Raw genomic sequence first — 26,483 nt, forward strand, 5'->3', positions numbered from 1 at the left:
TATGTTTCTTATGTCTTCAATCATGTAACATTAGCTTCATATTATGTTCAGGCCTGTAAATCTTCCGTCTATTGTCGGATTTCCGAAAGTACTATTTTGCTCTATAAGTGCTAATATTTTTATTCCATTTCAAATGTCGACTTAAAAAAAAAACAACTTTATTTGTCGCATCAAAGACAAAACAAAACGTCTATTGGTTAGCTATAATATTATCATGTCACCTACACACTCCACTAGACGTGGATGTATTCACTGCCTGGCTACTGCGAGAGAGTGTCACGAAGCACAGATTATCTTTGTCGCGAAGGAAGTTAATGCGAGTCGTCGAACACACACCTAGTCAGTAAATAACGCACGCACAGAAGTATGTCGAATCAGACCGGAAGGTTTCTCTCTATTTTGCTACAGACACACATGCCTTTCTCCAGTTCTCATATCTTTTTCTCTATATTTTATTGGTTCAGTCCAGATGTGAGACGGAAAAGAAATAATACGAAATAATTATTTTTCTTCTAAATATATATTCTTCTTCGAGACCTCTCACACGTAAGCACCACCTCCTCTTCTTCTTCTTCTTCTTCTTCTTCTTCTTCTTCTTCTTCTTCTTCTTCTTCTTCTTCTTCTTCTTCTTCTTCTTCTTTTATGAGAATTAATCCAAATAAACAAATGAATTAGCGTAAACATTGAACACAAACAAACAGGAGCGAAGATACGCAGCTTCCCGTGTCAAGCACGAGATACACATCCTTCAAAAGGGTAGGAATTGTTCACTTCCTTTTCATTTTACAACTAGCTCAGACCAGGACTGTCAAATAATTGGGATTTTTTTTTTTTTTTGGTACCATAGAATTAGGACCTCATTATAAGTCGGGGAAAGTGGCATGATTTGACAAGTCATTTGATGTGTCATATCTGTGTTGTGTAATTAATCCATGTTTTTGTTCTGTTGTGTCTATTTTCGCGTGTTCAAAAAGTTCTGACAACTTTTTCACCAACCATTTACAGGCCTGTATGTTATGTGTTATTTTCAATTTTTTATCTTCCTCTATTTGATTGTCAAATCGACCTCCATGCTATGGCAACCAAGAGCAGGGAAGTGTCTACTTACAGGGAAACCACAATCTTGGATCTTTCCTTCACTTGATGTTGTGTTTTTGTTTTTTACTTTTTCAGCAGTGTAAGGTGCCATTTCAAGCTTTTTGAAGAAGAAATACTCTGACATTTGGCTAAGATGTCTTTCAGTGGCTATAGATCATTCCCTTTCAAGTACGGAGCTATGAAGTGAGTAGGCTACTTTGGCAAACTGGCATTGTTTATGTCGAACAAAAAATTATATGAGCACCTTATGTCATATCCAGTCCTACATCTTGTTTTAAGTTGCTTGTTGGCTTAGGAGCTATTGACAGGCTGTCTCTGGGTGGGTTTTTTATATTTATTTATTTCGACCTCCCATAGTGGACGATATTGTGCTAAGCCATGGATATATTTGAAAATTGACTTTCGGAGACCAAAAGAGCAGGGGATTTCAGTTCTGTTAGTTAGAGGTGTGTACTACCAGTCTTATACATTTTTCAGCCATGCGGTTTTTAATTCTGCTAATACATTTTACAAAGTAATTAACAACTTGGCATAGTTTTAAAACATGATTATTCATCGTAAAGTGTCACTCAGTTTGTTCCAGTGGTACACAGAATTATCTAGATCTATAATTTCTTAGTCCGCTGACAAATCAACCAGAAATCATCGGATGATTATTTACCAACGTCAATGTATACGACAGTAATTGGAGCATGTTCATATTATTATTACTTGTCATTCTTTCTTTCTTTTTTTTGTTATTTACGTTTAATTAATTTCAGATTTTTTAAATTATGCCCTTCTGCCACAACATCATAACACTAGGACATGAAGATATCGTCTAGGCATTCTCTCTCTCTCTCTCTCTCTCTCTCTCTCTCTCTCTCTCTCTCTCTCTCTCTATCTATCTGTGTGTGTGTTACGTTTTATACAGTTTTGATTAGAGGGGAGAATAATTGTTTTAACTTTTTCAGACCTCCCCAGATGACCAGTCCATATGAAATTGAATTGTGGTGAGGTTGATTGCAGTCTTCCGTCCAGTCACTTACCAAGGAGGCAAATGGTTAATATTGGACTAAGCTCATGTCTGACCCTGTAAAAGCTGAAGCTTACCAGATCCAGGAGCCAGGAGAGAGAATTTGAGAAAATAGAGAGAGGAACTACCTCCTGAGGAAAAGGTACAAATGAAAGCAAAGCATGGTGAACAATTCAAAAAAGAGAGAAAGCAGGTTTGAATGCTTTTGATACTTTGCTCTCTCTCTCCTTTTTAAGAAATGGGAAATGGGTGCCTCTGGTTTGTGTTGCATTTCTTTTTTTTTTTTCGTGGTTTAAGTAACTCTAAAATTCTAGCACCTATCATGAAGAGAGAAAAAATGTTCTTCGGTTCATTGTTTCCAGTTTCACAAATGACCCTGCCACCTTGCAATACCAGAGGTCTCCTTGGTTCATAGTGGAAGTCCTGGATGCAGTTTTTTTTTTCTCATAGTGGATGGCTCTGTCACTATTTATCTTTTTCAAGCTTGCTTTCTGTCTTAGTCTTGAAATGAGATTACTTCATTCTTTCCTGATCTTGGTCAGTAGAGCATACATGCTGAATCTTACGAATTTTTCGTAATTTTACGAATTTTAGACAAATTTCATGGCCGAATAATAAGTTTTATGGAAAATTACAAATTTTTAATTCTTAGTAATACTTGATGATAATATTAATAATAATAATGAGAAGAAGAACAACTACTACTACTGCTATACTACTGTTATAATAATAATAACTACTACTATTACTACTATAATAATGATAATAATAATATTGTGGTTGTTCATACACAATTTCAGAAATTACGAATTTCCTTGTCAAATTACTAAAAATTGACATAAAAATTACTAAATTTGAAGTTTTCAATTTGGCATGTCTGGTAGAGTCAAATGTATAACTGTCGTTTTGGGAGATGGTTTTTTTTTTTTTTTCTTCTTGTAAATAATCTGTTATGCAGTGCAGCAGGGAAATCTCAACCGTGGGATCGGGCCTAGTTGTTTGAGATTTCTGTGTCGAGTATATTTTACAAAGCATGTGTGATGGTTAAAAGCGGCATAACAGGTGGCATAATGTGTTCTATAATATGAAAACAAAGCCAGCCCATAGCATTGATGGTTACACACTCAGCACTTGCCGTCTTTATCTATGAATCCGCTATCTAATCACTGTCGCTTCTCATCTCTCCCAGCGCCTCTCTTCTCACCCAACCTTAAACGACCTGCATATAACAGGCATTTTAGAAACCTTAAAAAGCAAAATGAAACCAAATGGTGTAGGTCAAATTAACCAAATGCATATTGTCAATTAAAAGTTTGCACTTCCTCTTTTCTGGTTTAGCAAAATGTTGACATTTGAGTTTCAGGTTTAAGTCTGGTGTTCGCTGGGATAATACAGACCTGCCAACCAGTACGATTTAGCGTATTTTAGTACGATTTTTTGACCCAATTATGCAGATACGATTCCAAGGGAAATAGTAAGATTTTTTTAAAGATATGTGATGTGAATTATGTTGATGATACATTTGATGCATTGATACACACATGTCGTACACCAAATACCGTGTTTCTGAATGAATGATGCATCACATTTAGTATTATAGTTATCATTTCAGTTGCTTATATGATGCCGGTTTTCACCAATATTTTTCTCATACATTTTTTGAGGATTTGCATAGAATTATGCTTATATAACAGCTTATTTTATTCTTTAAATAGTCTCAGACATTTAAGTTTTTGCCACTTATTAAATAGAATATTCTAAGTGAAAATTTAATTGAACTAACATCTTTGACTATGAAGCCTTCAATTAAAAACTGTATTGCTAAAAAGCTTAAACATAAATGGGTTATTTCCTTTTATTGATAATAAGTAAAATTACTCTATTTTGCTTTATAAAATTTATAATGATCTTTTTTCTTCTATATTATTTTGTACGAATTTTGAATTACAAAGTGGGCAGCTTTAGGAACGGTATTTGGTTCAAAATGAATTCTCTAGAACCATTTTTTAAGTATTTAACTTGTCTTTGCATATTACATACTTGCGAATTTCCTATCATTTGGCCAAAGTAATAGTATTGGTTGTATGTAGTAGTACTAGTAGTGAATGCTCAAAAAAAAAAAAAAGAGAGAGAGAGAGAGAGAGAGAGAGAGTGAGAGAGAGAGAGTGAGAGAGAGAAAGATATGGATCATTAGATAACATATATGGAAATATCTTGCTACTGTTGCAAAATGTCATCTATTGAATTGAAGACAGCTCAAAACTTACTCATATCTAATGTACTGGGCTAGCAGATATCACCATCACAATTTCATTTAGTACATCATCATCCCTTACCATCACCACTTCTACAACCGCCATCACAGCATTGTCACTGCCACAACCACCACAACATCACTTTTACCACCACCCCCACCAAGCTTCATCATCACCACCACCACCACTGGAGCACCATCGCTACAACAACCACCACTTATTCCAATGACACTAGCACCAATACTACCAACATGTTAAGGGTCTTTTGGTCATTTCTTTGAGTGTTTCGATAGCAATTTCCTTTGATATTGCAATTTCTGAGCCTTATACTAGTTTAAAATGGTCATTACTTTTTGGTTTCTCGATAAATCGATCGCCAGAGATTGCTTGAATGATGAAGGTCAGAGGCAGAGTTTATTTTTATTTTGGTTTGGTGCAAGCCTGTAAGTCTTCCGACTATTGTCGGATTTCCGACAGTACGATTTTCTCTGTAAGTGCTAATATATTATTTTTTTTAATTAAAGTAAAAATAAAATTCGTAACGTCAAAGAATAGAACCAATAAAAAAGAAAATAAAAGACTTATTTCATTCCTCGAAAAATTCAGATTTTATTCCGTTTCAAATGCCGACTTAAAAATAAAAAACTTTATTTTTCGCATCACAGACAAAACAAACCTAGGCCGTCTATCAGTTAGCTATAATATTATCATGTCACCTAGACGTGGATGTATTCACTGCCTGGCTACTGTGGCACAGCCAGCGAAAGAGGGTTGCGAAGTTCGTGCGAGTCATCAAACACACACCTAATCAGTAAATAATGCACGTACAGAAGTGTGTTGGAGCTTCTCGGACCGGAAGGTTTCTCTCTATTTTGCTACCGACACACATGCATTTCTCCGTGTCTTATTTCTTTTCCCTATGATTTATTGGTTCCGTCTGGATGTGAGACGGAAAAATAATAATGCGAAATAATTATTTTTCTTCGAAATATCTATTCTTCTGCGAAAGCTCTCCCACAACCACACCGCCTCCTCTTCTTTCTCTTCGTCTTCTTTTTCTTCTTCTTCTTCTTCTTCTTCTTCTTCTTCTTCTTCTTCTTCTTCTTCTTCTTCTTCTTCTTCTATGAGAATTGATCCAAATAAACGAAAGAATGAGCGTAAACATTTAACACAAACAGGAACGAAGATACGCAGCTTCCCGTGTCAAGCACTAGATACACATCCTTCAAAGGGGTAGGAATTGTTCTTCCTTTCATTTTACAAACCCAGAATTGGGAAAAAAAATTTTTGGTACCATAAAATAAGGACCTCATTCAGGCCTGTAAATCTTCCGTCTATTGTCGGATTTCCGACAGTACGATTTTCTCTATAAGTGCTAATATATTATTTTTAAAAATTAATAGTAAAAATAACATTCGTAACGTCGAAGAACAGAACCAATAAAAAAGAAAATAAGACTTATTTTGTTCCTCGAAAAAATATTTTATTCCATTTCAAATGCCGACTTTAAAAGACTAGACAAAACAAAAGCTATAATATTATCGTGTCACCTACATGCTCCGCTAGCCGTGGATGTATTCACTGCCTGCGTACTGTGCCACAGCCAGCGAGAGAGGTCGCAAAGTTTGCGCGATTCGTCTTCACACACACACACCTAGTCAGTAAATAACGCACACACAAAAGTGTGTCGAACCGAACCGGAATGTTTCTCTCTATTTTGCTACCGACACACATGCATATCTTCGGTTCTTATTTCTCAGTCTCTACATCTTTTTGGTTCCGTCCAGATGTAAGACGGAAATAAATAATGCGAAATAATTGTTTTTCTTCGAAATATATATTCTATGAAAGCTCTCGCACCACCTCCTCTTCTTTTTCGTTGTCGTCGTTTTCTTCTTCTTCTTCTTCTTCTTCTTCTTCTTCTTCTTCTTCTTCTTCTTCTTTCTTCTTCTTCTTCTTCTTCTTTTCTTCTTCTTTCTTCTTCTTCTTCTCATAAGAATTAATCCAAATAAAGGAAAGAATCAGCGTAAACATTTAACACAAACAAGAGCGAAGTTACACATCCTTCAAAAGGGTAGGAATTGTTCTCTTCCTTTCATTTTACAACTAACTCAGACCTGGGCCCTCAAATAATTGGGATTTTTTTTTGTTTTTTTTTTTTGGTACCATAAGATAAGGACCTTGTTATAAATAAGTAGGGGAAAGTGACATGATTTGACTGGTCAATTGACATGTCAGTGTCATGTCTGTGTTGTGTCCATATTTTTGTCCTGTTGTGTCTATTTTCGCGTGTTCAAAAAGTTGCGACAATTTTTTCACCAACCATTTACAGGCCTGCTCATTATAAATAAGTAGGGGAAAGTGACATGATTTGACTAGTCAATTGACGTATCATATCTGTGTTGTGTTTTTTAATTAATCCATATTTTTGTCCTGTTGTGTCTATTTTCATGTGTTCAAAAAGTTCCGACAACTTTTTCACCAACCATTTACAGGCCTGGTTTGGTGTTAGCTTTTATATAAATTTTTGTATCGAAGTGGTTATTTGTACTACCACTACAAATAGCGAAAACTACCGCTTTTCACTATTTGTACTCCCAGAACTCTTATGTGTTTAAAGTTGCAAACCACCGCTCCTTTACCTATTTGTAGCTACCTACTCCCAGCACTCTTATGCGTTTAAAGTTGCATTTGTGAGCTTTCAAGGACCAGCCGACCAGCCTCCACTTTTCGCGGTCTTTCTTTGAGAAGTGTGAAGCAAAAAAAATGGCCCTCTCGGTAAACGAGACATTCTCATCTTTTCTCCAATTTGAAAACATTCGAAAATGAGAATAATGTACTTTTTATTAAAAAGTCAACAAAGAAGGTAAGTAAACTAGATACGACAATTTTTTTTCCTTAATTAAGTGGCAACTCATTTCTCGTCATTCTCACTCTAACTCTATCAACTTAGAAGAGTACACCACCTCAAACATTTGTCAGTTCATATCTTTGCTTTTATGAGGTCTATTTTCATTTTGAAAAGTTCAAAGTGAACAACTAAACGACGCCGATTCAGTGGTGTATTTGGTCTTATCTTCATGTGAATAAATATTTTATTATTGACTTTTCCAAAATTCCAATAGGTCATTCATTTGCATGTCGTGATCTATTTTTCCTTGATTTCAGCTGTCTCAGCTCTAAACTATACTTTTCTTTCTCAATAAATAATTCATTTTCTGTTTGCAATGTATTACAGAGATGTTGATTTACCACATGTAAAAATTTCAAAGTTGTATCTGAAGCTGTTTCTGAATTATACGTGATTAGGTACTTTGGTAAACGTCCATTTGGCCCTCCAGCAGGGAGCCGATAAATGGCCTAGTGGCTGTGACCCGATTTTTTGGACTTTTGAGTGATGGGTCTCAGAAAAAGTTCCATAGATTTTTTGTTTATGGATGGATTTTAATGATTTATGTCTTATTTTCTTCAGGAGAAATTACTCTATCGTTTGGTGTAGTTTATTTTAAAATCAATGACAATTTAGTATAACTTTTGATTATGGATAAAATAGGGTATAATTTAGCTTTGGATAATTAAAAGATTAGAACTTGGTAAATCAAAATTTCATGCTGGCACGTTTATTTAACATCTTAACTTTTTTATAAAATTAAATTCAGGGCAAAGTTGTATACCGCATCCATGAAATTCGTTCCAGTAAAATCCTTACTCAAATCTTAGCGGTCATTTTAGACCAGTTTTGAAATCCAAATGGCGGTTACTACCGGAAATGCAACAATTTTCAGGTCACAAAGTCCGTCAGTAAATAACAAAGGCAAATAGAAGACCATTTGTCAGCCTTTAAACTAACACAACTTTTTTTCTGCTTATCTGATTTTCACAATTTTGGTATCATTAGAATCGTGTTGAAAAGCACTTTAAAATGATATAGGTTTCATTGAGCTCAATCCAATTTGAATTTTTTACCAAAGTACCTAACGTGATTATCCATTGGGTGCTTTGGTCACATTTTTTCCTCTATAAATAGAGATTTTCCACCACATAAACGGTCATAACTTTTTGACCAGTTGAGACAGAGCCATAATTTTTCACTCTAGTTAATGTTTCACTCCCCTTTATTTTTCTACGCTAAATTAATACCCATAGCCACTATTTTGAAAAATTCTTGCAAGTGCCTACTAAGAGGGTTGAACTTGAACCTGAACATGCTCCTTCTTCTTCTTCTTCTTCTTCTACTACTAATAACTACAACTAGATAGGTACTACTCCTCTTCTGAATGATCGGAGCCGTTTAAGAAACTAAATTACGGTTTCCACCGGCGCAGCTCTCTAGACTTCCAGTCCCACAGTGCCCAGTATGGGCGGGAGACCTTACCCCCGATGTTCCTCGAGCCTCGAGGTAGTTTCACTTTATAATTGTTTTAGTTTTTGAACTGTGGATCTTTTGTCAAACGTTTTATTTAATTTTTCAAATTTAGTAGCACTTTAAAGGTCTGCGTTAGGTATCGCTCTGCTGTACTGTAACTGTAAGAGCGTAAGAATAACATGGTAAAAGTACCGTAAAAGTATGCTGATGAAAATGATATTGACAATGAAAAATAAGAAGAACAATAGAACTTATAAACAAATCAATAAAGAAGCTTTAAAAAAAATGAAATTTAAAAGAAGTAAGAAAAAACTGCCTCAAGAAGTGAAAAAAATTGTCCCTGTTGTTGAGATGTGAAGTGGACATAATCGTGTCTGTTAAGAATTAGAAGAAATGAAAGATGCCACTTTTTATTTTAAATGTAGATTGCACATTAGCAGAACACTAAAAAAAAAAGTAAAGAAAGAAAATCCAATGTGGCAACTTGGTTGCAAGTGAAAAAAGTAAAATTACTCCGCTCAGCATTGCTGCTGGTGTGATGTCTAGTGTTAGTTAGGTGTCACTATATTAGAGTGATATCTTGTTACTTCATATTTTCATTTTAAAACCTGTAGAACAACTTGATTGATTTGTAAATTTCCTTATATGACCATTGTTTTAGTTTTCCGCAGCCATTATAATTCAATTTGAAATATTGAAAGGTACTGGAGAGGAGTCTTAGCGGGGTTTTTTTTTGTCTGTTAGTTTTAGTTATAGGTCATAGTGCAGGTCCAAGTGTTGGAAATGTACAAGGTTTTATTTTTTTTATTTTAAGGTTAGTTGAAGGAATACTTTCCTTAGCTCAAGGAACGTGCAGAAGACCTCCCCTATTTACTACTTACTACTACTACCCAAGTAATAGTGCTAGACTACTTCTTCCGCCACCTCACTCCTAAACGGACTGACACCACAGGCAACTGATATTATTCTCTCTCTCTCTCTCTCTCTCTCTCTCTCTCTCTCTCTCTCTCTCTCTCTCTGCGTGTGTATCTGTCTGTCTATTTCTGCCCATCTCCCCTCTTTTTACTAATTAGTTTGTAGGTGTTTGGCAAATTCTCAAGAACCGCCAAGATATATGCGGCTGTGTGGCACTCACTTCCGGATTGGAAGGTCATGGGGTCGAGCCTCGTCAAGGCCTCACATTCTCTCACTGTACTCATGTGTATGATTTCCTATCCTCTAAGAGCGTTGTCTGTCAGAAGAAAAACATCGCCTAACGTTCTACTTGTTACGTGTTGCTGCTAGTCATGGATCCTTTGTAAAGTGCTTTGAGCATGTTTGGTGGATATTGCGGCTTATGAAAACTCAATTCTTTTTTTAATACTTATATACAGTGCACTCTGGATACGTCGACGTTGCCTAAGTCGATTTTTACCCAAGTCGATTTTTTTCTTGGTCCCTCCCCCTTCTTCCTATATAGCATTCTCATCTCATGTAGTTCCATATCTGAAGCAGACGTCGGAGGTCATCTTCCGCCAAGCTGATCTATCTCTTGCCAATTCTATTAAAGCAGCGCCACCTTTCTCAGCTTCATCTGTCCAAGTTCTTATCCCTTTCAAATACGTTATTCTTTGTCTTCCTCTTATTCTTTTTCCATTCATCTTTCCAGTCAAGGCGAGTATTTCCAAACCAGGGTGGCGGATAATGTGTCCTAAAAATTCCATTTGGCGTTTGATGATTTTTGTTATCAGTGATCTTTTTCTGTTTGCCATTTCTAAAATTTCTTCATTTCTTTTCCTTTCCATCCATGACACCCTCATCATTCTTCTGTAAAACCACATTTCCACTGCCTCCAGTCTTTTAACCATGGTCTTGTTTATGGTCCAGCTCTCACAACCATATAGCAGCACAGACAGTACATAGCAATCCAGGACTTTGATTTTTGTTTTCATGCTAATATTCCTGTTTTTCATAATTGTATGCAGCTGGTTGAATGCATTCTTCGCCATACCTATTCTTTTCTTTATTTCACAATCTGATTTTCCATTGGATGTTACATTGAAGCCTAAATATTTGAAACATTCAACTTGTTGTATTGTTTGTCCTCTGCTTGTTATTACACAGGCTGGTGGGTTATTATTTTTAGATACCGTCATACATTCTGTTTTAGATATATTCAGTTCCAGTCCCATATTTTCACTACTCCTGACTACAACATCCAGTAATTCTTGTAGTTCATGTTCAGATTCTGCCAGTAGAACCGTATCATCTGCATACCTCAGATTTGTTACATTCTTTCCTCCAATACACACCCCTTCTTATGTTCGATATCTCTTAATATCATTTCACTATAGAGGTTGAATAACTCTGGAGACAGAACACACACCCCTGCCTAACTCCTCTTCTAATAGGTGTAAAACTGCTTAGCTCGTTGTCAACACGCATTGCTGCTTCTTGTTCCCAGTACAAATTCCGTAATATTCTTAAATCTTTACCATCAATGTCCAAGGATGATAGAATTTTGAATAGTTTTTCGTGTTGTACTTTATCAAAGGCTTTTGAATAGTCAATGAAACACATATACAGATCTTTATTTACTTCAATACATCTTTCCATCAGCATTGATAATGTGAATATTCCATTTCTGGTACCCTTGTCCTCAACAAAACCAAATTGCATCTCCCCAATTTCAGGTCGTATTTTATTTCTTATTCTTAGTAAAATTATCTTCAAAAGAATTTTTGTGAGGTGGCTCATTAGGCTAATAGTTCTGTGTTGTTCACAATCAACTGCCCCTGGCTTTTTTGGTAGTGCTATAAAAATGGATCGTTTCATATCAGTTGGTATTTTTCCTGTGTCATACACTTGATTTAGAAGGTTTGTGATGAATTCAATCCCCCATTCACCCAGGCCAGTCAAGGCTTCAATTGTTATGGCATCAGGTCCTGCAGCTTTTCCATTTTTCATGCTTTTCATGACGTTCCTAACTTCATCTTTCATTATAGAAGGCCCTTCCAGTTCTTTTATCATAGGCATTTCTCCTCGATTATCAAAAAAAAGTTCTTCAATATATTCTGACCATCTGTTTAGAATGCAGACTTTGTCCATGATGGTGTTTCCACGCTTGTCTTTGATGCATCCACTTTTAGCACCTGATTTAGTTTTGTTTGTCACTTCTTTGATTTTCTGATGGAAGAATTTGCCATTTTTTTCTTTGCAGGACATTATATAGTGACATTGTTCATTTATCCAGTCTTCTTTAGCTTCGTTGCATTTTCTTTTTATCTGCCTGTTCAGAGTCTTGTATTTTTCTTCCTGATTTTTGGCCTTTCTTCTCTCATTCATTAGTTCTAATATCTCTGGAGTAATCCATTTCTTCTTCTGCAACTTAAGTGTGGTTGGAACATTTTCTTCTAATGATGCAGCAACACTGTCTTTAAACTGCTCATATTTCTCTTCTATATCTGTTAGTTCTCCAAGCACTTCAAACTTGTTTCTTACTGATAGTTCAAATTTTTCTTGTATCTTCTGTTCTTCCGGAGAATGTCTAGTTGGTATTTAGGTTTAGCCTTTGCTCTTTTGCAGATTTTCAATTTAACTCGTATGGGGCATAGCACAGGTATATGATCGCTGTTACAGTCAGCCCCCGGCATAGATTTGGCATACAAAACCGAGTTTCGGAAACGTTTGCTGATGAGTATGTAATCTATTTGGTTTCTCACTCCATCTCCAGGACTTTTCCATGTCCACTTCCTTCTATTGTGGTTTGTTGACCAAGTATTTGTGATTGTCAGATCATGTTGACGGCACCATTGAATAAGACGATCACCTCTGTCATTTTTGTCTCCCAGACCATGTGGGCCCACAATATCTTCTATTCTTTCTCGGCCCACCTTGGCATTAAAATCGCCCATGATGAGTTTTATGTCTGAAGACTTAAACTGATGCATTGCTTTATCTATTTGTTGATAGAAATTTTCCACTTCTTCATCATCGTGACTGGTGGTTGGGGCGTATATTTGTAAAATATCAAAATCAAAAGGTTTTGCTTGTAGTTTGATTGCCATTACTCTGTCTGAAATGGGCCAGAATCCTTTGACTGCTCGCGCCGTTTTATTATCTAGTATAATTCCAACTCCCCTTTGGTGTTCTCCTCCTCCTGAGTATATAATTTTACAGTCATCATAATTAAGTTCTCCTGCTCCTTTCCATCTAACTTCTGATAATCCTAAAACATTGATATTCAATCTCTTCATTTCCATAACTACATTTGCTAGTTTTCCTTTCTGGTACAGACTTCTTACATTCCATGTTGCTGTTCGTAATGTTTGGTGGTGCACAGTAGCTGGATGACGGTCGAGAGTCACCTGTTCACCTGCATGACTATCTCTACCGGACGAGGCTGTAATCGAGTTGCTCGAAAAACATCCATTGACGTCGTTGACTAGATTCGCTTGGACGGACATCATGACGATCTTGGGATGATACGTCAGTGGTTTCCCGTTGCCTTCTGACGGATTTTTATCTGGTTTACTCCATAGCCTTTTGACCTCCCGGTCATAACCCACAAGGCAGTGGGAACATTTGGCAGGTTTTAAGGCGCCTCCCATTCACCTTGATAGTCCCTATAGCATTAGTAAAAAAAAAAAACTCCACATAAGTCGATGTCGCTTAAGTCGATGTTCTTATCACTTACGACTACAATAAAATCACAGATAAACAAGTATTTCCATTGGTTAAAAAAGCTACCAGTAAGAATTTTAAATGGTTAAGAATATCCGCGAACGATTGGCGCACATCGATGTGATGTAGGTGCTTTGCCTGACGTCCTTGTTCAATGTACATAAGCAGTATTGAATAACTAATTTCTCCATCTCAAATTTTACATTGTCGCAACTTCAAGTTCAAGATTTTTTTTTGTTCTAATCCCAGGCCATCCATTCCATGTTATGTAATGACCCTCTTAATTAGTATCAATTTGATCAAGAAGAATTCAAATCAAGTCTACAACTACAATGGAAAACCTATCGCGGAAAAGGAAGATTCGATGCATTTGGAAAGTTTGGCATGCGACAGAAAATCATCGCATAGGAAATTGGCATGTCAGCTATTTCTGTCTCGACGATTTACAAGAAGCTTGACCTTGACATAGAGGCTCCTACCCTTCCGCTTTTCGCAGAATAATTTCACTTAATTGGTATACATTCCACATTCAAAGCAAAAATTCCGCTTTTCACCTTTCCCATCGAGGAAAATTTTTAAAAAAGAATCTCTAGTGAAAAAAAAGTGAACTATGGCTTATTTCGTCAGCATCTCCTATGGTCAATCAACACACATTTTGTGTGTCTGATTAGTCCCTTCAAAGTGTGTGCTGCTGATGTCGGATAATATTATATGTTTGGGAGGGGGGTTGACCGAAGTATTATTATTATTATTGTGACTCCAATTCGTGAGGTCAATGACCTTGGTAATATTATATGTTGGCTTCAATCTAAATCGGTAATAATATTATTGAGTACGGTCAGCTTCTTTCCCTATTTAATTTTAACCATGTGTACGTGTGTGTGTGTGTGTGTGTGTGTGTGTGTGTGAGTACCGGCACGCCCGTTTGTTTGATTAGGTGTGTGTGTGGGGGGGGGGGGAAGGGTCCTGATAAGGTTAAATCCATCCATTCAATGCTTTGCTCTCAGACGACCAGGACCTGTGTGTTCTCTATTATTATTTGACCCCATTCTTAGTCTTTACACAATCTGTACATTTTTACACATTTTTTTATTTTTAATCATTTGAGTACTTTTGGATTGTCTATTACATTTTCTGTTGCAAAGCATGTCATAGTCAATAACAGTAAGTTGATTCCGCTTTTTTATCTCAAATTCCGATTTTTATGTATTCTGATTCCTCTATGGGACTATTGGGGGTAGGAGCCTCTCATGACCACTACAGAGACCGCGCGATATGAAGGGACATACTTATTCTAGATTGGGTTGCTTTGTTCAAATGAGTTTTTGCTCATTTGGTTACGCTCCGGTTAAGTTGATTTTCGGATAAGTCGATTTTTTTCTCGGTTCCCCTGGGCATCGTCTTATCCGGAGTCCACTGTATATATAAAAAAGATGCAGGATGATGACGGGCATGCGCTACTTTATGATGTAGTATAAACCATTCCTAATATATGATTTTGCTAAATAGGCCTACACTCAAATTTTACGAGTGTATCTGGTGGCAAATATTAGACACTCGTTGCCACTGTGATTTTGATTAAACTTGGCTTATACACAGATACATGAATTTTCCTAATACGGCTTCAAACATGCGATCTGAACTTCAATTTATAATGAAGTAATTTTTCTCAAATGACAGCTTGATTGAATGTGACAAGATCCTTTTACTTAATACAATTCAATTTAGTGTGGTCTGTAGTTGTTTGCCTAATATTAGAATGCACAGAATTTGAATTTTTATTGACTTTAAATATTGAAAACAACATGCCTTTGGCTTTCCATTTGTGCCATTCCATTCAGCTTTTGACCTAGTCCCTGATTTGAGTACCACGTCACAAATTTAAGTTCTTCGAGAAAACTCTCGACTTACTTTCTTATTCTTCTAACGTACTGAACTGTAACACCTTTGTCTCAGTTGGAGAAAATATTGCAATTTTTAAACTTAATATTTAGGTATTTATGTTATGATCTTTTATATTATTCCGTGTTTTTCAGCTTCCATCATATCACCCTGAGGAAAGTTGGCTAATTTATGACTTTTGTGTCTATGAATGCAAGCAGGCAAAAAGCAATTGGCTTCAAGCAAAAGAGTTCGCCCTAACCAGAGGTAGGAGGTTGTTTTTGGACGGGGGCAGGAGGTGTTTTTTTACTTTTACATATTTTAAAAAAATGAAATATTATATGCACAAGGTTATAATATTTCAGAATAACTCGGAAGTAAATTATCACCATCAGCTTTTCTATCTTGATTGCCAAGACAATTTTAATAAAGCAATCAAACTGATTCTGAATTTTAAAACATCCAGAGGAAGAGGCAATGTGTGCCTATCTGCAGCTCATTTACAGTCTTCAGTGGGCGGGCTGCACGATGTAATGCAGCAAGACAATAGTTCAACTATTACCAGAACAGTTTTAAAAAGTGAAACACTTGATTTGTTCATCTGGATTAGTATTATTATTGAATGTCTTATTAAGATTTATTTTCAATTGCTCTATAATCTGCATGTTGAAATCCTTCACAATTGAGTTATGCAAGTGACAACGCTATTAATATTTTATCATACTATGTTGTGGATAATTTTATTACTTTGTAATAAAAAGTTTTTCTTACCATGCAGGACTCTGAAATTAATACTGGCTTCTGAGGGTTACAGGGGCTAATCACCACCATGAAAATCACCCATGTGATAAATTGGTAAGACTCATTCATTTTATACTTATTTTCCATCGACATTTTGTCCCTGCAGTTTTTCGCTGCCGAAAATTTTACACTTGACAGCAATTAATCGCAAATTCTATTTTAGTCGCAATTAGACTCAATTCTTTTTTATAAATATGTATTATTTTTTCTTTTCTTGTTACTTTATATTTTCAGTACTTAATTGTCCCTCCCCCCTCCCACTATTGAGTGTAATATATAGTAATAGATTAGTTAGGTAAATGCACTGTTGACACCAGGACCAAATGTTTAAAGGACAACAGCCATTCCAACTCATATTTTATTACGATACATTCAAGGTGGCGCACTGAGATGGAGAGATGATGACCAGCTTGTGACAAAATTGACTGTTCCAGAATTTGTATTTTTTTTTATTAAAAAAAAAATTTCTTGGAAGGGTTCTGGGCAGAGAGTTCACATTTTTCTATCCCTTATATTTGTTCTCCCTTTCCATGTTGCTCCCTGTCTTTGTTATGGATTAAGATTGCTCATTTTTTTCCTGGTCCTTGCGGGGGTCTTTAGTTGGGAGGCAGACAGTCAAATACAGTACCTTTCATCTTGAGATGATTTTTTATACTGTAAATATCATCTCTCTGTTATGTACTGTTATAGTTATAGGTTTTGAATATTATTGCATTATGTAAATGTTTTAGCAGGATCCTTTGCTTGTGTCTCAGTGAGACTTTGAGGTAATGTCAAAATTGGTACATCTTTGAGGTGCTCGTGAAATCTACTGTTCCCTATTTATTGAATCAGTCACCATATCATCATCCTTTTTATAGTGTTGTAAGCGCTATTAAGTCCTGTAAGACAATATAAGCAGATCTAGGTGGTGGTATTTTTTTGGGTCTTTTTTTTTTTGTCTTTGGTTTTTTTTTTTTGTTCCAGATAAGGAATTTTAAGATTTGATGGTTGTCCATAGACTTTTCAAAATAAAATTTGACTTTGACTATGGGTACGATGCAGTTATAAATGCTTGATTTCTGAGGACTAATTATAAATGGTGACCACTCTATTGCGTTTTTGTATGCCATGAAAATGTTACAAAGACAATGAAGTGACGTTTTTTGGGAATTCTGCAGTCATTCATTTAACCCTTGAATTTGATGAGCGCCTGTTGCATTTTAGTTCATTCAAGTATTTTAGAGTGACAAACACAACTCGTGCATTATGGGTTTATATGCAGATTTTTGTCTTTAAATTGTCAATAAAAAATAAAATGCTTTTTTTTTTTTGTTTTGTTAGCTGGCAGGTCTGAATTGAATGCTATTGCATACAATTTTGTACTTTTAATCTTTTTTCTTTTTACATTTAGCCATCCTCACTTTATCCGGAGAATCGCCTGCCCCTCGTGAATGAGACAGTGAAGGCTATGGCTAAAACAAAGGTGTCCACAACCCAACTTAGGCAATACATTCCATTCAATCAAGCCAAGGATAAAATGTATTGCTAAAGATGTCGAAGATTTGCAGCGGAGATTGTTCAAGACTGATATTGATAGGACGGACAGTGAAACGGTACAGGAATTACTGAGAGAGATAGAGGAGGAAGGAGGTGTAACAAAGTTCAGTGTGAATGAGGATGGTGGTTTTGAGTATTTGTTTTAAGTAACGGGAAGAATGAGGCGTGATGTGAGTGTTTTTTGTGATGTGTTTGTTATGGATGCAACATACAAAGTAAATCGATATTTGTATCCACTTGTGAATATTATGTGCATAGATGATGAGGGTCATGGCGGGCGAAAGACTGGAAATCCATGACCAACCTGAAACTGACATTGTACCAGTATGGCGTGTGACAAATACACAGGAAGGACTGTATCGAATTGTATCTTCAGTGACAAACAGGATCAATAGCTTGTTTCAAGTTATGGTAGAACATCAGTTTCTGCAAAGAATCTCCCAGTTGGAACAGTTTTTGACTCTTGTCTCTGAAGATAAAGACTTTGACATTGTTGACATGACTGACTTAATACAGACAAATCCCATTCTAACCCTCTTTCTGACTTTTCAGAGACACCAGACATTGTAAATGCACGTACTGACCAGAGACCACAGACATTATAAATACACACTCTGCCAGACAGAGACCACAGACATTATGGACACACAAACTGACCAGACAGAGAGACCACAGACGTTATGGACACACAGACTGACCAGACAGGGACTCCAGATAACAGAGACATGCGACCATAAAGATGCCCTTGACACGACAGAGACAGTTAGACGTGCGAAATTTTTCAAATGGGACTCTACACAGGAAATTTCAGGCCGAAACTGTGTTATACAGGTCGGTACAGAATAAAACAAATATAACACAGGAGACCAAACACTGTGTTGTAGAATATCAAAATTTCAAAGGTGGTCGGTCAGTGACGAAATAAAAAGGGACATTATAAGTCGTAATATCACATCTCAATAAAAGAGTGTGATAGTAAAAAGGTGCCCGTTAACAATTGAGTCGGTCAAGTCTCTATCCAGATTCAAAAGGATAGTGCAAAGTCCTGTATGTAAAACAAATTTGAGAAGCATGGTTGTTCTCAATACTTGTTGGGTCGTGATCGGTATAGAGTGAAGTAGTGTTCATGCATTTTGACATTTTCTTGATCTTTTAAAATAAAATTATAATTTAATTTAATCAACAGACTTGTTTAATAATTTAAAGATATACTTTTGTGGGGACCTTTTGTAAAATCATTAGTCCGATTGTAGTTGTAAATTTCTTTATATTCTAATGTCATAAAATCAGTGACACCACTGAATCCCTACCAGCGCTTTTACTCACTGAGTCCCTACCACCAGCGCTTTTACTGAGTCCCTACCACCAGCGCTATTACTCACCCAGTCCCTCCACCTGGGCGGGGTTCCTGACCTCCCTTAGTGGGCAGGGGGGTTCATACTGTGTCTTCTATCCCTTATATCTGTTTTCCAACATGCTTTCTGTCTTTGTCTTGGAATGAGATTACTTGGTTTTGTCCTGGTCCTGGCCGGATCCCCGGCTGAGAGGGAAGCAGTCGAATGTATAGTTAGTTTTGGGAGATGATATTTTTTTCATTGTAAATCATCTCTCTGTTATGTACTGTATTATGTTTTATTTACATATTATATTTGATTTGTTAACATTTGAGTGTATTCCTCTTAGTCGGGACCTGTGCTTGTGTCTGGATGAGACTTTTAGGTGATCTCAAACTAAGTACTTTGACGGTGTGCTCTTGGAATCTACATCTGTTTCCCATTTGAACAAATTCCCGTTGTCTTACCTTTTCTTGGGTGCTTTAATTGAATTCTATAACTTTTTACTATCCCATTTCTTCCTTTTTACTGGCGCTGATATGACCTTAATGTTTTGCAAGCACCGTAAAACCCTCAAAAACAAACAAACAAACAAACAGTCCCTACCACCAGCGCTTTTACTCATTGAGTCATAGAGCTTTTACTCACCGAGTCCCTACCACCAGTGCAATTACTCACCGAGTCCCTACCACCAGCGCTATAACTCACCGAGTCCCTACCACCAGCGCTTTTACTCACCGAGTCCCTACCACCAGCGCTTTTACTCGAGTCATAGAGCTTTTACTCACCGAGTCCCTACCACCAGCGCTATAACTCACCGAGTCCCTACCACCAGCGCTTTTATCTTCGAGTCCTACCACCAGCGCTTTTACTCACTGAGTCATAGAGCTTTTACTCACTGAGTCCCTACCACCAGTGCTTTTGCTCTTCGAGTCCCTACCACCAGCGCTTTTACTCACTGACACTGTCCCTACCACCAGTGCTATTACTGAGTTATAGAGCTTTTACTCACTGAGTCCCTACCACCAGCGCTTCTACTCACTGAATCATAGAGCTTTTACTCACTGAGTCCCTACCACCAGCGCTATAACTCACCGAGTCCCTACCACCAGCGCTTTTACTCTTCGAGTCCCTACCACCAGCGCTTTTACTCACTAAGTCATAGAGCTTTTACTCACCAAGTCCCTACCGCCAGTGCTATTACCGAGTCATAGAGCTTTTACTCACTGAGTCCCTACCACCAGCGCTTCTACTCACTGAGTCATAGAGCTTTTACTCACTGAGTCCCTACGACCAGCGCTATTACTCACTGAGCCCCTACCACCAGCGCTTTTACTCACCGAGTCCCTACCACCAGCGCTATTACAGAGTCCTAGAGCTTTTACTCACTGAGCACCTACGACCAGCGTTATTACTCACCGAGTCCCTACCACCAGCGCTATTACTCAGCGAGTCATAGAGCTTTTACTCATCGAGTCCCTACGACCAGCGCTTTTACTCACTGAGTCCCTACCACCAGCGCTATTACTCACTGAGTCCCTACCACCAGCGCTTTTACTCGTTGAATCCCTATCACCAGCACTTTTACTCGCCGAGTTCCTACCACATGGCTATTACTGAGTCCCTAACACCAGCGCTAATACTATTAGCCACCAAATCCCTACCACCAGGGGGGACAATATAAGCTCAAATTAGACGCCAAAAATTCTTACAGTGATGCAGAAAAAAACAACGAACAGATCTCTTTCAAATTTACACAAAATGTTTCTTACAACAAGATGGATAGGTTTAGCAATAGTCTTGAAAATAAATTTTTCAGAATTTTTTTTCGATTTCTTAGTGAAAATTTGGTGTGACATGACAGGAAAAAAAATTGATTTAAAAATTCGTAAAACTGCTAAATTTTTGTTTAGCCCAAAACCCATCCATCATGATGCAAAACACATCATAAGAAAAATTCTGACCAAATTTGAAGACAATCTGATGGGAAACAATCCAGATGTGAATGTTAGAAAATCAGAGAATGACGCACAATGAAATTTTGAGAAAATGAAAAATTTGTCTTTAATTTGATAATAAAGCCAATTATGCAGACAAAGGCCAACATTCATCAAGTATATAAACAATATGGAACAAGAAAACAGTAATATTTTATAAATTGATCAAATTCTGAAAAAAATTCTAAACGATTCGCTAACCCATACCTCTAAGAAAAAAATTACGAAATAATTTCATATCTGCTGTTATTCACCAAAAAATTACTTTAGTGGTCAAATATGCTTTATAGTTCTAAAATTCTTTAATTATATCTCATGAACTAATAATGTAATGTATAATTTGATGTTAAACACCAAAAATAACTGAATTTAAAAAAACAACTTTTTTAAGGGGCAACATAAGCTAAAATTAGACGTAAAACCCTAAATTCTAACATAGATGCACCAAAAACTAGCATATAAATTTCTTTCAAATTTAAACACAATGTTTCTTTCATAAATAGCTATATCATGAAAACTCTTGGAATAATTTTTTTAGAATTTTTATTTGATTTCAACTGAAAATTTAGCGCGGATCAACAGGAACAAATGAATTTTAAAATTTATAAAATTGCTAAATTTTAATTTACCCCCAAACACTTACATCATGATGTAAAACACATCATAGAAAAGATTCTGAATAAATTTGAAGATAATTTAAAGGAAAATGATTAAGGTAGGATTGCTAGAAAATCAGAAAAATGACATAAAACAGACATTTGAGAAAGCGCAAGCTTTTTCTATAATTTGACATAAAGTTAAAAGGCTGATTTTGCAGACAACTAAAAGAAATGATCCATCAAACTTTCAAAATATGACCGTAATAGGACAAGAAAACGAAAATTTTGTAGATTGATCTAAGTCTAAAAAAAATTATAATCGGTTCACTAACCATACCCCATAGATAAAAAAAAATGCTGTAAAATTGATTTTTTTACGCCCAGAGATAAAATAATTTTGTGGTCGAATATGATGTCATACCTTATGAATTCATCATTATAATCACAAAACCTAATTATTTACTGTATACAATAGGTTATACAGATGATTTCTAGATACATTAAATGATTTTTCAAAATATGATAGGGCACGCTATCCTCATTTTTCATTTTTTTTATTCTACTTGAGAGACAAGTCGTATAAAATTAGATATCTAGTCAAGTTGAACTGCAAAATCAATTCTATTTTAGACAATAAAACAGTTAAATAGTGCACTAGCTCTGAATAAAAAGCAATTTGCTTTCCCAAACCCTTGGAATAAAAATATCTTTCGGCTCAATACAGAAAAAGTCAACACTACTTGTTTGCCACCACTTTTTTTGTAGTTCCACAAAGAGGGTTGATCCTGCTCTGGATGGAAAAATTGAAATAAAAAAGAGACACAGTTCATTAGCAATTTTTGGAAATGGCATTATTGTCATAAAATGCATTTGTCAAAGACATAGCAATTTTTTAAAAATGATCATTATTCACACCAACACACTTGAAATTTCATTGGTTTTACATCCATAGAACAAAACTCTTGGCAACAAACTATAGTCTGTCGTTAAGTTAATACATTCAGTAGTAATTCAATTCAAATGATGCTTTGCCATTTTCATTTAGAAAAATGAGCATTTATTTTATTGATCACCAATAAAAAATGTAAAGGCGCAATGGAGATTTGAAAACATTACTAACCATTGTCAAAAAGTGCATGCAGACACTCTGGTCTGCTGGCCCAGATGATGGTTTGCTGATTGATGAGTTTTGCCACAGGCAAAGGTTTGCCTCAACACACCTTGCCAGAATAGCCCTTGAGCCAGCATCTTTATGGATTGTCAGGACACCAGTAACGTCAACAGTGTTCTTTCATGTTAGCTGTCAATGAAAACAAAAAATTAAATTAAATTCACTACAGCGAAATAGGCACATACATGCCAATGCTAAAGTTTATAACAGCAACACTTCGCATGTTGAACATGTTGAACGGGACATAACGTCTGTTACTGTTAGGCAATATTACAATTTCTTCGGACAGAGACAACGCATTTAACGGCCAAGTACACATTTTACAACTGAGTCCGGTGAGAGAAAGTGAGCAAAGTGCCTTTTCCAAGGGCTCAACTATGCGCAGAGCGAGGCTCGACCCCAGGACCTTCCGGTCCAAAAGCGAGTGTCATACCACTACGACATAGCCGTACGTAATTTTTAAAAATATAATAAAAATAATCACACTAATATAATTATCTCACATTGTCATCATCATAGGCATTTCAAAACTACTAATAATACTACCACTACAGATATCTTATCATTATAAAATATTACTCTCTCTCTCTCTCTCTCTCTCTCTCTCTCTCTCTCTCTCTCTCTCTCTCTCTCCATGAACATAACATACAAAACCCAATTTTCCGATAATAAAAAACAGCCACCCCCCCCCCCCCCAAAAAAAAGTTTTGAAAAAGTATGGACGATGCATGCTGTGTCGGCCATAATAAAGATAATAACAATAACTGAATGAAAAGTATTTTTTAAAGGACCTGAGCCTGGAATGTCGTGAGTACTCGAAACCTCTTGATCATGATCTTGACAAAATTAGCAACCTTTTGACTGGGGATCGAACATTGAAACACCTGGTTTTAATCGCCTGACATGGAAGGCTGATTTAAATTATTTGGGGGGGGGGGGGGAGATTAGTATTTTAATTTTTTTAAGCCCTGTTATTGTTATTTTTCACAAAATAAAGTAATAAAGTTAAGTAATTCGCGGTAGCGACAAATGTGTCGTCAGCTGATGCACAATCAACAAACACACAACCCCAAAGCATGTTTAGTTATAAAAATAAGAAATGAATTAAAATGTGCATTTCGTATGCTTACCTTGTAAACTGAGTATTCTGTGACTTGAAAAGAGTGAAGAATTACCAAAGTCCGTCAAAATCAACTTGTAATAATGTGATTGTGATGAGATGAAGTGTGTTCACTTTTTGACTTCCAGATAATTCATTGTATATTGCAGTTCTATCCGTATAAAATGTTATATTTTTAGTAATTACGCAAATTCTATTTTTAGTAAGAGTACAAATAAGCTCTGGCGTTATTTGCAGTGGTAGTACAAATAAGCGTAGCCTTTTTGTATAGCGCGTACTTTTTTTTCCAGATGTGCGGACGAAATACACTTTTTTGCTTTAAAAAAATAAAATTTTTAGGGACATACAATACACTTTTCGTCCTGGGAAGGTTGGCAGGTCTGATAATAGTCGAGGTTGGTTCTCAGATGATGTATTCTTGTGTACCACCGAAATAATTTTCCTATATAGCAGTTTCCCAATTCAGTGGATGAAAAACTTCCCTGACTTAACTTATACTCTTTGAAGCCTGCAGTAAGCAAATCTGTCATCTACATTATCTGCGGCCTTAAATATCAGGGCGATCTGCAGATTTTGGCAAATTTCCCCAAATTGGTAAAATTAGGCAAATTTTCGTAAGAAGAAAGAAGCATCGAAAACAAAATAACGAAAAAAAAAGGTATGAAATTGAGGAATGATGCAGCTTTGCCTGAGCCTAGACTCTAAACACCAAGGGAAGCTGCTCTCTACCAACGACGATCTTTCAAAATCTTGGTGACATCACTGCTCATACTTACATCTAAAGTCTAAAGTCATACCTAGTCACTTCCATCATGGATCGTTTCCTTCGACTAAAGACTAAAGGGCTAGTTTTCCTTTACTACAATAACTTCGGTGGTGCCTAATTTTTATTTTTTTTTATTTTGGAGTAGTAAAGGAAAACTAGGCCTTTGATGATTCTGAGAGAAAGTGTACATTTGGGATAGTCTGTAGGCGGTAGGTGTGAAAGTTTGATAAATCTGATACTGTGAATGACTATGACTGAGTTGAATGTTCGCCAGTGTAAGTGTTCTATTCCACATTATGTGTGAGTGTGATTGTCTGAAATTTGGGCGCATAAATCGCATTGCGGTGCGGAAATTAATAAATGCAGCCTCCTTTAGTAATAAGATGTCTTTTATATTTATTTTTCCACATAGCGTGTTAAGTTCGGATATTATTTTTCTGACTTTTCTTTTTCTTCTTTCTTCCTTCTTTTTTTTTTTATATATATATAAATATAATTGAAGATTGTGATTATCTTTTCTCTGTCTTTTTTATTTTTTTTTTTATATATATATAAATATAGTTGAAGATTGTGATTATCTTTTCTCTATCTTTTTTATTTTTTTTTAATATATATAAAAATATAATTGAAGATTGTGATTATCTTTTCTCTATCTTTTTTATTTTTTTATATATATATATAAATATAGTTGAAGATTGTGATTATTTTTTCTCTATCTTTTTATTTTTTTTTCCAGCTAAGGTTTGTTGAGAACGAGAAGAAAGGAGCTGTGACTACACGGATGATGGAAGGAATCGACGTTGAATTTCAGGAGAGGAGAGCTAACCTGTCATCACAAGAAAGAGGAAAGGAAGAGTTCCACTCTTATATCTGGTCATCTGCTGTCCATCTTTTTAAAAAACTATTAGGATCAGATTAGAACTTTCTTAACCCTATCCCTACTAGGCTTTTTGACTTTCACTACCTACAAGGCTGGGTCTGAGTGACCCATATACCTGATTAGAGCAAAAAACATTTTACCCACACTTCCTACCAGGCTGGGCCTGAGTGACCCATATAGCTGATTAGAGCAAAAAACATTTTACCCACACTTCCTACCTGGCTGGGTCTCACTGACCCATACACTCTAACATGGTTAATCTATTTCTAAAACTGTATGCACTCATTTCACCACTTGATGAATGAGAAAAGTAATAGTAAGAGTAATTTATATAGCGCTTTTCACCCAAAAAATGTGATAGCAAAGAAAGAACAAGAATTTATTGAAACAACACAAGATTCATGATTTATTTGAAGCAATGTTGCTTCTCCTACTCCTTAGCATGACACACAGAGCAAATTGCTAAAGTATGATCCTTGCATAATGGTGCAAAGCATGAAGAGCATTGGACTGATGCCTTTCTATCGCTCTTCCCAGGACAGCGAGCACATCGTTTTCTTTTAGACGCAGGTGGCTTAACACCGTTGTCAACAGGCCTTGGGTGGATGATAACAAGAGGATCTCTGCCCAGAAACAAATCCATAGCACAAGCAAGTGGTTTGGGCAAAAACTTGTTGCCACGACGTCGTTCAATTTGAGGAGTGATGAGGCCTTCAGCTATATCCAATTGGAATTTGTGCCGCAAGTCTTTGTCACAAACTCTTTCATTAGGAAATTTGGTTTGGTAAACCACTGATGCCGCAAGGCTGCCAATGTCCAATATGTTGTAAAATATAACCATGGGCCATCGCTTGGTCTGACGCTTTGTACTTGTAGTGTGTGCCATGAGATCCATCGTGTCGACACCTCCTTTGGTACTATTGTAGAAGTCGACGACTTCTGGAATTTCTTTTTTATGCTTGTTAATCACAATGTTGTCATCTGAATGCAGGCTGGAAA

General features: G+C 36.3%; 3 long non-coding RNA genes across 9 annotated transcripts in view; 2 read left to right on the forward strand and 1 right to left on the reverse strand.

Moving 5' to 3' along the window:
• The window catches only part of LOC144962217 (uncharacterized), a 32,227-nt gene extending 6,659 nt beyond the window's left edge, over positions 1-25,568 (forward strand). For 3 of the 6 annotated variants that reach the window (XR_013643405.1, XR_013643406.1, XR_013643404.1), the window contains 3 exons: positions 1,174-1,281; positions 2,052-2,255; positions 25,341-25,479. This is a non-coding gene — a long non-coding RNA (uncharacterized LOC144962217). Of the gene's footprint in view, positions 1-1,173; positions 1,282-2,051; positions 2,307-25,340 lie in introns of those variants that run through there. The other 3 variants (XR_013643402.1, XR_013643401.1, XR_013643403.1) reach the window with 2 other exon arrangements.
• Positions 6,370-18,796, forward strand: LOC144962214 (uncharacterized). Of its 2 annotated transcripts, none has more exons than XR_013643397.1 (3): positions 6,370-7,234; positions 15,433-15,544; positions 16,056-16,704. It is a non-coding gene; the product is annotated as an uncharacterized LOC144962214 (long non-coding RNA). The 2 variants fall into 2 exon arrangements; XR_013643396.1 differs by lacking the exon at positions 6,370-7,234 and adding an exon at positions 17,472-18,796 and having other exon boundaries at positions 13,266-15,544; positions 16,056-16,132.
• LOC144962219 (uncharacterized) lies at positions 21,885-23,943 on the reverse strand. The gene is made up of 3 exons (XR_013643407.1): positions 23,849-23,943; positions 22,668-22,847; positions 21,885-22,337 (listed from the first exon to the last, which is right to left on the reverse strand). It is a non-coding gene; the product is annotated as an uncharacterized LOC144962219 (long non-coding RNA).
• Positions 25,569-26,483: the final 915 nt, after the last annotated feature.

The sequence above is a fragment of the Berghia stephanieae genome, unplaced genomic scaffold (assembly GCF_034508935.2).
Source record: "Berghia stephanieae isolate SIO BIC M18660-M18661 unplaced genomic scaffold, UCSD_Bste_1.3 scaffold7, whole genome shotgun sequence".
NCBI classification, from domain to species: Eukaryota; Metazoa; Mollusca; class Gastropoda; order Nudibranchia; family Aeolidiidae; genus Berghia; species Berghia stephanieae.